The sequence below is a fragment of the Limulus polyphemus genome, unplaced genomic scaffold (assembly GCF_000517525.1).
Source record: "Limulus polyphemus unplaced genomic scaffold, Limulus_polyphemus-2.1.2 Scaffold106, whole genome shotgun sequence".
Lineage (NCBI taxonomy): Eukaryota > Metazoa > Arthropoda > Merostomata > Xiphosura > Limulidae > Limulus > Limulus polyphemus.
In genome coordinates, this window is record NW_013665716.1 from 160,371 (window position 1) to 175,536 (window position 15,166).

General features: G+C 33.4%; 1 pseudogene; it reads right to left on the reverse strand.

Annotated features, from left to right (window-relative positions):
* Window positions 1-13,589, reverse strand: part of LOC106470530 — a 59,709-nt pseudogene extending 46,120 nt beyond the window's left edge.
* Window positions 13,590-15,166: the final 1,577 nt, after the last annotated feature.

Genomic DNA, 15,166 nt, shown 5'->3' on the forward strand with positions numbered 1-15,166 from the left:
GGCAGGTAATTCCTGTTTCACCCTGTGCTTAAGCTTTTTAAAGGAACACCAAATTTCTGTAAGAAAGCTAACTTCAATAGGTAATAATAATAATAACATTGTTTACACTAGAATTATTATTTTTTTTTATTGCTATTAGTTATCAATAATACTAATACAAGCGAATACTCCGTTTGAAACTATGTCACCTAAGTGAAATTGGTTGACACCATTGTTTTGGTTTCTGAGTTATCATGTAATAAAAAAAGCAGAAGAAAGAAGAACAAAGAATTCAAACTTTTTGCTATGATATTTACAGACGCTCCAGAACTTGTGACTCAATCATTTTATAGATATTGTTATAAAAGGAAACACTGCATAATGTTGTAAAGTTATGAAGAACTATTGAAGAGATATTTAAAATACCATTTCGATGAACAATCCGAGTCATCCTTACATTGGCAGTGCTACCGCCTGCCTGACAAAAATAATTCTATAATTTCATAAAAATAGGGGTTCGTCCGAACCCCGGCTACATACATGCGTACAGCCTATCCTATCAAACAGAGAAAACCTGAAATGGTAGAGTACAGCCTATCCTATTAAAGCAAAGCAAACTTTGAACTATACAGAGTTCAGCTTATCCTATCAAAGCAAAGCAAAATTGTAACGATCCAGAGTACAACCTATCCTATCAAAGCAAAGCAAACTTGGAACGATACAGTGTACAACCTATTTTATCAAAGCAAAGCAATATAGAGTACATCCTATCCTATCAAAGTAAAGTAATACATTTTGCATTTACTTTGATAGGATAGGTTGTACTCTGTATCGTTCCAAGAGCCTATCCTATCAAAGTAAAGCAAACTTGGAACGATACAGAGTACAACCTATCCTATCAAAGCAGAGATTTAGGTTATCCTTTTATTTTTCCCTGTACAAATTATTCTTCATCAAATTTTTATTCCAATATGTTTTTGTCAGAAAAAAAAAAATCAATCGAGTAATTTTACATTTCTCTGTCTCAAATGACATATAATGAAAAATGTGAATTTCCCGACTCTTCCTCTGTTCAATCAACAGTAAACAACGACATGTAGTTCATAAATCGTGAAACTCTTCTCCGCTTGGAGCCTGAAAAAAATGTACTTCTTGACTTAAGACTAACCGAAGATCACTGAGTGGTATTCGCACGCACATAGTTTTCAACTAAGGAAAGAAGCTTCTAATGTTACGGTGTTTCTAAGTCATCAGCTTCGCACTCATGAACTTGTGTTGCTTAACCTCAACTAAGAGAAAAAGTCCAGACTTTTTTTTTTTTATCGAAGAAGACAAGAGTGACTCATTTGATCAACATTTTTATATACAAAGGATCTAAGAAAGACTTTTTTTTCTAGAAATGTGTAATGATGAAAGCATTTTTGTCTCCAAGCATGCTCCCTGTCGTAGTCAGATTTCAATCATAGTTGCGGTTGTCATTTACATATAAAGAATAACACCAGACGGCGCTCAGAGATAATCTAGCACACATATGTTTAAATAAAAACTTGGCACGTGCCACAGGAGCCTACATTCTGGTGTCACGATTTTCTTACGTAGTTACACGTGCAAGCACATGCGCACACATAAAAACATTAGGAGAAACCAGTAGCAACACCACGTTTTGGTAGCTAACGCCTAAACTTGAGAGAGCTGTGAGTAATACATAAAGATGACCGAAATATTTTGAAAATGATATAGAAAAATAATAGAAAAAGTAAAACTGAATCCTGTCATAATATCAATTGTAATTTTTAACGTTTTTGAGACTCTGTGTTAATCAGTTTTGCCTTTTTAGCTTTAAAAAAATGTCATTTTCGAACGTACTTCATCAGTGTTCGAAGTCGGTAAAAAATAAGTAGGTATAGCGTATGGAAGGCATCAGTGGGTGGGCTCAAAAATCCCGAGACGCACTTTATAAGAAGAAAAAGTGGTATAGCTGCTTTGATTTTAAGAATTAGGAATATGGCGTATACCCTCTCACTTCGAGCACTGTACTTTATACATACAAAAATACACCAATCACTTATGTTATCTGTTTGAGCATAAGTAACATTGACTGAGCATTTAGATGAATAGTATTACGACAAAACATAACTACTGATTCCAAATGGATTACTCTGTTTCTTTATGTTTACAGCACCATGTATTGTGAAAGTGAAGTTAAAATTTGAAAACAGAACACACGAATCTATACCACATTTTTTTATTTAATATTTCTTTGTAACATTTCGCAGCTTTCGGAGATGTGTCTCATCTTTTGGAACTATTGTTTTATTTTCCTTTTTACATTATAATGGAGATAAACAGATGAAAGTGGCTATCGTAGTAATGTAATTTCTTGCATTCTTAGTAAGCATATTTCGTCGTTTAATTTCTAAAAAAAAAAAAAACCACGAAGAAGCAATATTGGATAAAAGAAAATTATATGATAGACAAAATGAAAGGCTATAGCCTCTCGAGCTCTAGCCCTGTCCCCCAATCCCTTCTTTCATAATATATGAACAAGTTGTAAGGATCAAAACTAGGCTACTGTGGCCATTTTTCAACACCAGCGCCAGGCTATGAAACTACAAGTCTGAATCGTGTCAATCACACATTTTCCTGGCAACTGTCACTGTGGTGACAACTGTAGTTTGGTCCTTGAAACTTACGACTTGTTAACATTCCCTTTACTTGATATCCTGGCACAGTCTTCATAAAAGTCAGAACGTATAAAACACTGGAGAGGGGGGGGGGCAGTCGTAAATGAATAACAATTGTCTGACAATGAAAATGCTTTAAGATGTTATAAAATAATTTAACAGAATAGCAACTACTGTATGGTTGATACAAAAACAGTCTAAATTGTTTGCTGTATACTACAAAATCATAAGTTATACCAGTAATAAGAACGTTTCAGATAATAACCAGTATACACATCATACAGGTACACAGATACAGCGTAATGTGTTGAATTTGTCAAATAACTGTAGCCTCCTTTCATTTCGGTTCGCAAAGTCATCAGCTACAAAAGTTTAATTATTGGGGAAGCGGTTCACACGTCTATGGTATTTCAGAACAAGCTATTTTCTGGACACTAACTTGGTAACAACAATATAACAATAGAGCAGAGGAACATGAGATTTCATTATTATTATTTTATACAGGGGAAAACTGATTAACAATCAGGAACTGTTATGTGTTTGCAGATGTTAAAAGGAGAAATGCTAGGTGGCTTTCTCGTGGTTAATGTCCCTCTAGTGGTCATCTTTCATTGGCTCTCTCACGCAATACATGGCACACCACAGACTTCGAAGTTCAAAACTTAGATTTAAATTTGATTTAATAATAACAATTTAATTGTCCAAGAAAATAGCCGTTAGGGGAAAGAGAATTATTTCAAAATTAATCCATTAATTATCAATAATTAATGTTTATTTGTTTGTTTTAGAGCAAAGCCACATTGAGCTATTTGTTTTTTTTCCACCGCTGAGAATCGAACCCCGGATTTTAGCGGTATAAGTCTATAAACTTACTGCTGTCCTAGCAGAAGACTACCAATTAGTGAAATAAGAAATCGCAAAACAATTATATCTAGTTTATTTGTCGAAAAAATTTGTAAAATTTGCATTTGGATAGTTTTTATACAGTTATAAGTATAATTTGCTATTTCCTGGCACATGACGTTTAGTTTGTTATATCTGCACTTCTTGTGACATAGTAGTTTTAATGATTAGATTTTAAATCATATTTTCCATGATTTATGAAGTTATTTACTTATGATTTCATGAGTTATGTCATGATTGTATACTTCTGATAAAGCGCCACCATACAGAACATTTATGGTGAATGATCTAATCACTATTATGATTCATGTTACTTAGTAACGGTATGAGTAAAGAAATGACATTAGCACTTTATTTTTCCGAGAAACCAATTTAATGTTCTACTGCTAAGGATGAGTATTAAATTTCTGAGAGACCAGTTTAATGTTCTACCACTAAGGATAAGTACTAAATTTCTAAGAGACCAGTTTAATATTTCACCGCTAACGATAAGTACTAAATTTCTGTTTTTTGTTTTTGAATTTCGTGCAAAGCTACACGAGGGCTATCTGCACTAGCCGTCCTTAATTTAGCAGTGTAAGACTAGAGGGAAGGCAGCTAGTCATCACCACCCACCGCCAACTCTTGGGCTACTCTTTTACCAACGAATAGTGGGACTGACCGTAATATTATAACGCCCTCACAGCTGAAAGGCCGAGCATGTTTGTTGTAACGGGGATTCGAACCCGCGACCCTCAGATTGCGAGTCAAGCGCTTTAACCATCTGGTCATGCCGGGCCACTACATTTCTGAGAGACTAGTTTATTGTTCCGCCGCTAAGGATGAGTACTAACTTTTCTTAGTTGTCCAGTTCAATGAGCTACTCCTAAAAGTAAGTGATACTTTTCTGAGAGTCCAATTTAATGTTCTACTGCTAAGGTTAAGCACCAAATTTCTGAGTTGTCTAATTTAATATTTCACCGCTAAGGATGAGTACTAAATTTCTGAGGGACCAATTTAATGTTCTACCTCTAAGAATAAGGACTAAATTTCTGAGTTGTCTAGCTTAATGTAGTATAATATTAGTTCGGCTTTTTGTCACAAAAAAACACCCTTTTATTTAAAGAAAAAACATACGGTTATGAAAAGTAAAACTTTAGCCTATCTATGCATCAATATCAAAAACTTTTAACAAAATACGCGTCTGTCTGTTTATGTCAACAAATGAAAATCCACAAAAAAGACGATCTATCTGTTTCATCAATTTAAAGTACACAAGTCTATCCATCCATACCAACAAGCTACAACATACAAGTATGTTTTATCAATTAACAACACTCAAGCCTAGCTATCCGTATCAATAACTCAAAATACACAAGTATGTTTACCCATATCAACATATCTTAACAACACACATATCCTTGAATAGGAAACGAATAATAAGGAGAAATATATATATACTATGTAAACTGAAGATAAAATTAGAATACAGAAATAAAACTAATCAACATCATGGTTTTCATTATGCTTCGGATTTATATTATATTTATATTACTTGATGGTCAGTTCAAGCTAGTAATGTTCTTTTTGTCACCTAGTGGCTGGTTCTAACAAAACAATAAAGTAATTCTGCAGCCTGCTGTTTAATTTTGCCTTGTAATATGGTGTATTTGTAATAATCCTGATGAAACCATCCATCGATGACTCAGCAGCAAGCTCTACAGCTTATAATTTTAATATTCGAATTCAATCCCCGTAATGGGCACAGCGCACATAGCCTATTGTGTAGCTTTGAGATAAAACTAACTGAGATAATAATCTTAGGAACTTGGAAAAGAATATGTTAGATATATCTATTTCTATTAAAACCACGAAACATTTGAAGACAACAAACACAGCTGTATATTGAAATTTAAATGTACTAGACAAAATAAGATTATTCGTGTGGTTCAGTGGTTGTTTAAAGTGTATCGGGCAAATCCTGAAATGTACTAGACAAAACAGAATTATTTGTGTGGTTCAGTGATGGTTTAAAGTGTATCGGGCAAATCCTGAAATGTACTAGACGAAACAGAATTATTCGTGTGGTTCAGTGGTTTTTTTAAAGTGTATCGGGCGAATCCTGAAATGCATTAGACAAAATACGAGTATTTGTTTGTTCAGTGATTATGTTACGTGCCTCGAATAAATCCTCAAGTGTATTAGACAAAACAGAATTATTTCTGTGATTTAGTGGTGGTTTCAAGTGCTTAGGGCGAATCCAGATTTTGTTGTTTGTTTGTTTTTCGAATTTCAAGTCTCAGTTGTCGCTTAGTGTAACCTTACATATCACGAAGCAGTAAACATCTATAGCACCATTAATTTTCTTAGTGTTGTAACTATGTATGAATTGTTGACAAGAACATTAACGCCATATGCGCTGCTGATTATTACTTACGCAGAATTATGGATTAAACCAAAGCCGAAATATAGAATATGTAAATTCCAATATCATTATATGGGTATATAAATACAAACCTTTATTTAATTATAGCTTTGTAAGTTCCTCTGTTATGTTCTTATTCACGAAGTTACACAATGGGCTATTTGGGCTATGCTCACAGCGAGGACCTAGACTCGAAGTTTAATGTTATAAGTTCGAAAGTTTGCAGCTGAGACACCGAGAGAGGGGGGCCGTTTTACAAGTCGACTTAATTATGTACGTATGTACATAAAAATATTCCAAGAAGAATCCAATATTGTGATTGGTGTCATACCATTGTATCATTTATAAGCATTTTAATCTGTTGCATTCGATATTTACTTCTGAGTTTGCTAATAACCATCTATTCTTGACAATAATGTGATCCCAAAGAAATGAAATGTAGTAACCGATAAATTTCTTTATAATATCGGTTTAAACATACTCTGGATCAACTATTGAATGTTTACAAATCACTAATAGGCATAAAATGTATACGTTCCGTCCTGAAACAAAGAATCGGGCTTAAGAATGCCGACCAATTTAATTCCGTTCTATAATTTGCGATATAATTACATATTAATTAATGTTTAAATATTAATTCATAATTCTTGTGGCTGCATTATACAATTATATATAAATTTACACATACACGATGTTATGAAGAATAGGTAAACAAAACAGGTATAAAAATACAGACAATACAAAAAGTTGAAATTGATCTAACAGTTTAACCACGTCACGTAATAACTTGTCTTGGATGTACAAAAATGAACCCTACAAAGATGGCGAAAGCGTTGTAACTTTCAGATTCTTTTTTTTCTTCAGAATAGTTTATTTGCTAATCATAAAATAATGCTTGTCTTAGAAAAGCTTCCAGCAGGTCATGAACCTTTTCACCTCTCTAACAAGCGCTGTTACATAATCCATAATATTTACAGCGAAAATATAGCATTCCGGTGTTCTGTTGCTGCACTACAGCTCAAAGTTCTAAGGTCTAAAAATCCAGCAGGAAATGAACAGCTGTACTAAAGCTCCAAGTTCTAAGGTCTAACAATGCATAAGGAAATCAACTGATGCGCTTCTGCTCCAAGTTCTAACATTTAACAACGCAGCAGGATATGAACAATAATAAGGTTATTTACATTATCTGGAAATATTAAATTAGCGCGTTCTTCGTTAGATGTTCATACTAGTTCATAGTTATAATCAATAATGATTATAATTTACAAATTACGCAAACAAACAATATATCATATGCAGAAAATAATCAACACTAATAATATAAACAGCTCTATATTGGAATTAAAAATATATTAATTATGGTCAGTATTTCGTCCAGGAGCAATATAAAGTTCAAAATATAGCACAGTTAATTTTCTAATTTTACGTAAAAAAATGTATCCTGTAAAATATACTTTTCCGTATACTTTATTTGTAATACAGAGAAACTATTATGACCAATTCATCGGCCACATTTGATTTGGTGGTTTCCAGTGAAAAATTAAAACTTGTAACTAACCACTGGATTGAGTAATTAATGTTAGAAAGAACATACCTGGATTACGTAATTAATGTTAGAAAGAACATATCTGGATTACGTAATTAATGTCAGAAAGAACGTATCTAATAAAGCAGGAAATATTCTTTTCTAATTCATTATAATACAGAATTTCTTACATGTTGTTAGTGTTGATTTGAAAGTTTAAAACTTTTATATGCAAATAAACTTTACTGTATAATTTATGGGAAACTTTGAATGTGAACATCCAAGTTCATTACACATAAAACTTTAGTATGAACATATCCTTCAAGTGAACATCAAACTAATTGGAAAAATCCCTTTTCTGTGAACATCAAACTTTAAAATTAACATCTTTCAGTGAAAGCATCACGATTATTGTGAACATCCAAGGTCACTACAGATAAAACTTTAGTATGAACATATCCTTCAAGTGAACATCAAACTAATTGGAAAAATCCCTTTTCAGTGAACATCAAACTTTAAAATTAGCATCTTTCAGCGAAAGCATCACGATTATTGTGAACATCCAAGGTCACTACAGATAAAACTTTAGTATGAACATATCCTTTAAATGAACATAAAAATAATTCGAAAATCCCTTCTTAGTGAACATCAAACTTTAAATTTAATATATTTCAGTGAAAGCATCAAGATTAATGTGGACACTCAAGGTCACGACACATAAACTTTAATATGAACATATTCCTCAACTGAACATAAAAGTAGCGGGATTAATGTGAACATCCCCTTTCAGTAAATATCAAACTTTAATGCAAACATCCCTTTCCAGTGTACATCAAATATCTATTTTCAGTATACAAACATCATTTTCCAGTATACATCAAACATCTTCTTTCAGTGTACAAACTTTTTTTTTCAGTGTACATCAAACATTAGAATTAGCTTCTGTCAGTAGAAAAACAAATTTTAATGTGGACATCCCTTTCCCTGAACTATAAACATTTATTTGAACCTCTTTTTCAGTGTACATCAAATTTAATGTTGCCATTAATCATTCATGCGAACATTCCATTTCAGTGAAAACATCAATGTCTAATGTAGGTATCTTCTTCCAGTGGACATCGAACATTAATGTGGACATCAAACGTTAATCTGAAAATATATCTTAATAAATGTCTGTCAAATGTGCTTACATTCTTAAAAACCTATTTTGAAGTGTAAACTGTTTAATGCATTATTTTATTTTTTTGGTGGACGAACTATATTGATTTAAAACAACAATTATATATTAGTTTGTTTTTTACCGGCTTCGGGTATTATGATAGTTACTTAGTGAGATACATATTTATACATACACAATTAACCTTTTACAAAAGTACAATATAAAGGTTGTTACGTTATACCAAAATGATTTTGAGCCTCACTACGTCGTTACAGTACATGTCGTAACGTCTGGTCATGCTCTGTCTGATATTTGTGCATCTTGGCAATAGCAGAGTAGTTTTCATTGAAAAAGGCTCCGTTATAAGGCTGTCTTGTCCAAAGTACACCACTTCTCCCTGAGGCCGTCCATAATCCATCTAGTGTACTAGAACGGACAGTAATCAATAGGTATTGTGTCCGAAGACTTGACCACGATGCTTTTGTATGGAATAGCATGAATACATGTTTCGTTCTCAAGCTGCTTCAGGTATGTGTGCCCAGACTGTGAATCTGTCGTAACAATATGATAATAGGCGTATTTGTATTTGAATACAATAGTAAATCAATAAGTACAGTAAAGTTTGGTCTGGTGCGAGTCGTGGGATCAAATCCCGTCACCGAATATGTTCGCCTTTTCAGGCGTAGGAGCGTTATAATATAAAGGACAATCCCAGTTTTTGTTGGTAAAACTAGCCCTCGAGTTGGTGATGGATGATGATGACTAGATGTTTTCCCTCTAGTCTACCACTTGAAAATTAGAAACGGCTGGCGCAGATAGCCCTGAAGTAGCTTGGCGCGAAATTCAACAATAAAAAATACATACATACATATAACGAAGTCGAAGTTCTTTGTTTTTCTTTCTTACTATTTTAGGCCTCGACAAATATTTTAAGATATAGGAACCAGCCCCAAACCCAACTTTACTACTGTTTATACCAGGAAATGGGGGCTACGTTAGTACCTCGATTATCCGCGTTTTTTTTCTTTTCCCTAATTTTATTTCAAAATAATTGTGTCATTAGAATTCTAGACAATAATTGACATGTTTTTGAGAAATTGTCGCTCAGAAATTAAAGTTGATTGCAAATGTCAGGTGGTACATGATATCCAGGGTTTTCCGTGTGTAGGATCTGGCGTGCGTTGAAATCGTAAGTCGGCCGATTCAAGCCAAGCCTTGCCTCTTTTATTTTTAGCTGTTTAGACAGGAATACAAAACATTTGTAACTTGGTTGACTTTATTTGATTAGTGATTAAAGACTTCAACCAACTTTAGTTGTTGTCCGCTGTTCTATGCTGTACGGCAAGGCGTCCTTTAACCATAGATGCACGTTCAAGTTGTGCTTGGGTGTCGTCCAGTTACGCATCGTTCTTTTCCCTACAGATAACTTGTATCTTTAGTCTGTTTTAACAAAGGCTTTTTCGTGATAATTCCCAAGCATAGATTTGGGTTAATTTTTTACTTATTTTTCACATGCGTTGATAGGGTGCGAATGCACTTTATCTATAGCAGAAAAAGTGCCGAAATTTAGGAGCTAATTACGCCTACGTTAGCAATTACATTCAACCAAAATGGGAACTGGCAATCAAAAGAGGAAGTATTATAGGAGAAAAAGTGGAACTGGACTCGTGTAACTCACGAAATCGAGTGTGTTGTGTTTTTCTTATAGTAAAGCCACATCGGGCTATTCTGCTATGTACACCAAGGGGAACTGAACCCGGAGAAATCAAGCATGACCGATTGACTGACCGACCGATACTTGGCCTTTATGATTAACGACGTTATCAATCACAAATTTACACAAAGAACTATCTGTGCTCTGCTTACTAGCTGTTATCGAAACCCGATTTTTAGCGTTATAAGTCCTCACTCAGGCTTGCCGCCGAGTCACAAGTTAATTGCGCTTGTTATTTATCGCCATCTATTGGGTATAATATCATCCATATTTAATAAGAGCACATATTCCTAGTTAAATTATTTTTCGTCGTGTTTCATAACTATTTTCTATAATTAAAAATTTTGTTTTTTTAATTTACTTATATTTTCTTCACTTTTTTGTTGAACCTTTTAAGTGACTTTCATTTTAGAATAAAGTAAGATTTTACTTATTTTTAAAGTTAAAAAGCGAAACAACTTTCTGCACTCTGAATATAAGATAAAATTTAAAATATTGACAGGTCCAAACCTTAGTGTGTGTACGTGTTAAAATATTGGTCAATGATACCTTAAAAATTCTCTTTTTATGCGCTTTTAAAATTCTTTCATAAAATAATTTTTACATGCATGTTTGGTTTGTTTTATCGCAAAGCTTCATAAGGGGCGGCTATGTGCACTCTGTGCACCACGGGGGAATCGAAGCCTGGATTTAAGCGTTCTAGGTTTGGGGATTTTTAATATGAAATAATACCAACTGGTTTTAAACGAGTTGGTTTCATGAAATAGGACTGTCTGAAGAACGAATTTCTGGTTACTTTTGATATATAAATTTAACTATGAAACAAAAAGTGAAATACAATAATTACTATAATTCATAACTCCCCAAATAATTTTTTTTTTTGCAATTTAATAAACAGGACATTTTTTCATGTAACAAGAAAGTTGAAATTAGGCTACACAGTATTACGCTGCATATGCTCCAGGTCACCGGTGGCTTAGCGGTAAGTCTGACGTCTTATAGGGCTATAAGTCATATGTCGATACCCGTGGAAAGCAGAGCGCAGATAGCCCTTTGTGTGGTTTAGTCCTTAAGAAAAACAAATGAGTTTCGAACTCTTTGACTGCTGCAGAAGAAATTGAAATAAATCTAGAGGAAAAACTCAATAAACACCAGAAAATATACTTAAAAATATCCTTGATAGTCTGTTAAGCATATGTTATATGTATGTATGTATATATATATATATATATATATATATATACACACATATTAACGCCAACCTTTAAAAATGATTGGTGGTGCTAGGTGCATTTTTCCACAGCTTTTTGGTGCTCAGCAGTACTCACATTAATACATTTGAGTTTGTTCTTGTTTTGTTGTGCATAGAGCTACAACCATGTTGTTTTGTGGTTGTCATATGATCCACACACTTGTTAAGGAACAGAATCTTCGCGAAATTTAAAAAAAAATACAAGCACTTGACGAGTTATGTTTGTTTTGAATTTCGCACAAAGCTACACGAGGGCTATCTGCGCTGGCCGTCCCTAATTTAGCAGTGTAAGACTAGAGGGTTTGGTCTTCTTTGGTGGAACTGGGTTTCGAACCCGCGACCCGCAGATTATGAGTTCAGCTCCCTAACCACCTGGCCATGCGGGGCCTGACAAGTTATGAAAAAAAAACCTTTTTGAAGGTCACTAAGTTGAGTACGTTATATTTAGACGATTTTGGAACCTCGTCACATCGTTACAGTCCATGTCGCCATGTTATGTTCAATTTATTAATTGACATGGTTGCTTATCATGTTAAACAATTGATCTAATTACTATCAATTTTTGTCTGAAATGAGATTGAATTGCTTTTTAAGGCAATAGCATCTCGAAATACTTTAGCAACATGAGATTGAGTATGTGGAGAATTCTTTGACATAGTAAGGATACACGGTATTTTGGTAACATTTAGTATTATCATTTTTTTACAACGTATTCCTCTCTTTTGTTCTTTTAGAAGGACATATAACTAGTTGATGAAGAAACAGCACAAATGACATTTAAAAAACAAGTGTTGTGACAAGTAACTAATATACACACATGTATATTTCAAAAGAAGAGAACCAAGCAACAAGAATTATCTGGTTGTTACACCTACAGATGTTTATCAAATATATTACCGAACAAAATTCTCAGTAAGTGAAACAAAAATTGAAGATTAATAAAATTTATTAAGATTATCAATCATCTTTAACCTGTGAATTTTGTTTATTCAACTTCCCAAGTACATATATATATATATACTAGTTTTAAGATAACTTTTTCACACCTTAAAATATTTGGCTTTGTGTAGGTTTCAACTTATTCTGTTATTTTAATGCTACTAGTCTTTTAACTAATTTTTATAGCTTATTGCTCTGTTTCTTTTTGCATTCTGAGAGCTCTCGCATTAGTCTACCTGTCATCTCATAAGTTACATTTTAGCAGTCTTTATTATTTTATCTCATTAAAAACCTTATTGTAATGAGCTGCTTGTTGTAACTTACTGCTTAATTAATATATTGAGTAGTAATAGTAGGTATTTGTTAGTCTTGTAAAACTATAGATTAGGCACGAAAAAAAAGTCTAATTCTTTAGGCACTTGTATGGCTGTATAGTCTTACTTGGGACAAGCACATTCTGTTGCAGTTTGATTTGTTTGTTTTGAATTTTTGCGTAAAGCTACACGAGGGCTATCTGTGCTCGCCATCCCTAATTTAGCAGTGTATGACTAGAGGGAAGACAACTAGTCATCACCACCCACTGCCAACTCTTGGGTTACTCTTTAACCAACGAATAGTGGGATTGACCGTCACATTATAACACCCCCATGGCTGAAAGGGCGAGCATGTTTGGTGGACCGGAGATTTGAAACCATGACCCTCGGATTGCAAGTCGAGTTCCCTAACCACCTGGCCTGTTGCAATTTGAGCAAGCAAAGGTTGTTGTTGGGCATGATGGCTGTATTCTTTCCGATGGTGTTTTTATCTTCTGTTTGCCGATTTCTTTTTTTTAATTTTTTCTTCATGCCTTCCTTTACACTACTTTACTTTTCCAAGCACTGCAAATTTCTGCTGCTTCTTTACATTTGTCAACACAAATTTCAAAAGTTTTAATATCCCTTTTGCAAGCTTCCTCGTAGCGTAGATGGGGATGTCCAGCTGATCTTTCTCCTGTTGCCAAGATGTCTTTGGGGATTCTTCTATCTTTCATGCACCTTGTGTGTCCAAGCCATCTCAACCTTCTCTGTCTCAGTAGCGAGGTGGTCTGCATATTGGCATGCTCAAACACTTCGCTGTTGGCGATTTTTTTCCTGCCATATTATCCTGCAAAGATAGCTCATATGGAAACTATTGAGCATATTTTCCTGTAGGCCATCCATGACTTACTATATTATATTCTATGCTTGCAGTTTTAATTAAAAACTTAGTTATATATTAAAGCAACTAAATTATTTATTTCTAAATTGTTATGGATGCTATCCACCAATTTTCTGACAACATATCTATAAATCTGAATTATAGCTTATACATGTAATATGTATATAAATGTCATTCATTGTTTCAGAGTTTTTTGGAGTACAATTTTAATTAAAAAAGAAGAGAAAATACAGTTTGAAAAAAATTTTTTTTATTAATAATCACTACCACCAATACCAGTTTTGTAACATGATATTAGGATTAAATGATATGTCAGTGAAGCTAGGACCTTATAAAGTCACACTAAGTGACATGTTGAGGAATCCATGGTCTTACATTAAATCATTGTTTAACGTGTTGGCAAATTCAGAGTTTTACACTATTTCATTACGTAATATGTCAGTGAATCCAGGGTTTTACATAATTTCATAGAACCCAGAGCTTTACATTTTACATTGTGTAACATTTCAACTGATCTGCAATTTTATGTTATTTCACTTTGAAACCTATCAGTGAATCGAGGATTTTAGATTTCATTGTGAAAGAAGCTGTTGAAGCCCTAATTTTATAATACAAAATCATGTACCACTATAAACCAAAGATTTAATAGTAATTAAATGTAAAACATGTTGTTGAAACTAGGATTTAATATCAATTAATTGTATACATTCAGAAACCAGATGATTAATAAATTTTGAGATAAAGGTGAACTTATACAAATGAAATGGAAAAAGAAATATTTTTGGAAAATTGTATATATTTTGAACTATAAAATGATTAAATATTTATGGCTAAATATTTTGTAAAGTAATCACTTGAGTATATTAATCTACATCCTATTAATCCTATGTGCACGGGTAGGGGTTAAAGTTTGCATGCCACAACATTTTACAAAATACCATTAAACATGGTATTATACATTTGGTGTCAGAGTTATCAACTATTCATTTTATTCTTCACTGCAACAGTTAGTGGCAAAAAAAGATTAAATACCAGATACAATATACAGGGATACTGAACTGTCAATATGCATTTCAGACATTATGTAAGTGCAGTACACAAAATGTACGATGGAAAAAAATATTTTTATTCTTCACTTGCACTCCAATTTGTCAGACTCTGAGTCAGACTGATTGCCAATTCGCAGACATATACTGAATACAAATGTTTTTGTAACACATCTGATTTTTTGTGTACAACAGATTTGTAAATTTGTTACTAAAAGTTGCCACATTTTGTATAGATATACGTGTAGTAAATTTGGAATTAATAGGCAACATTCCTTCTTCAATAAGGGGTTGGTTAAGCAACAAACTAACAACCCATTTCTCAGTTTCTTGTTCTCTAATTAATCTTTGCAAAGACAGTAGA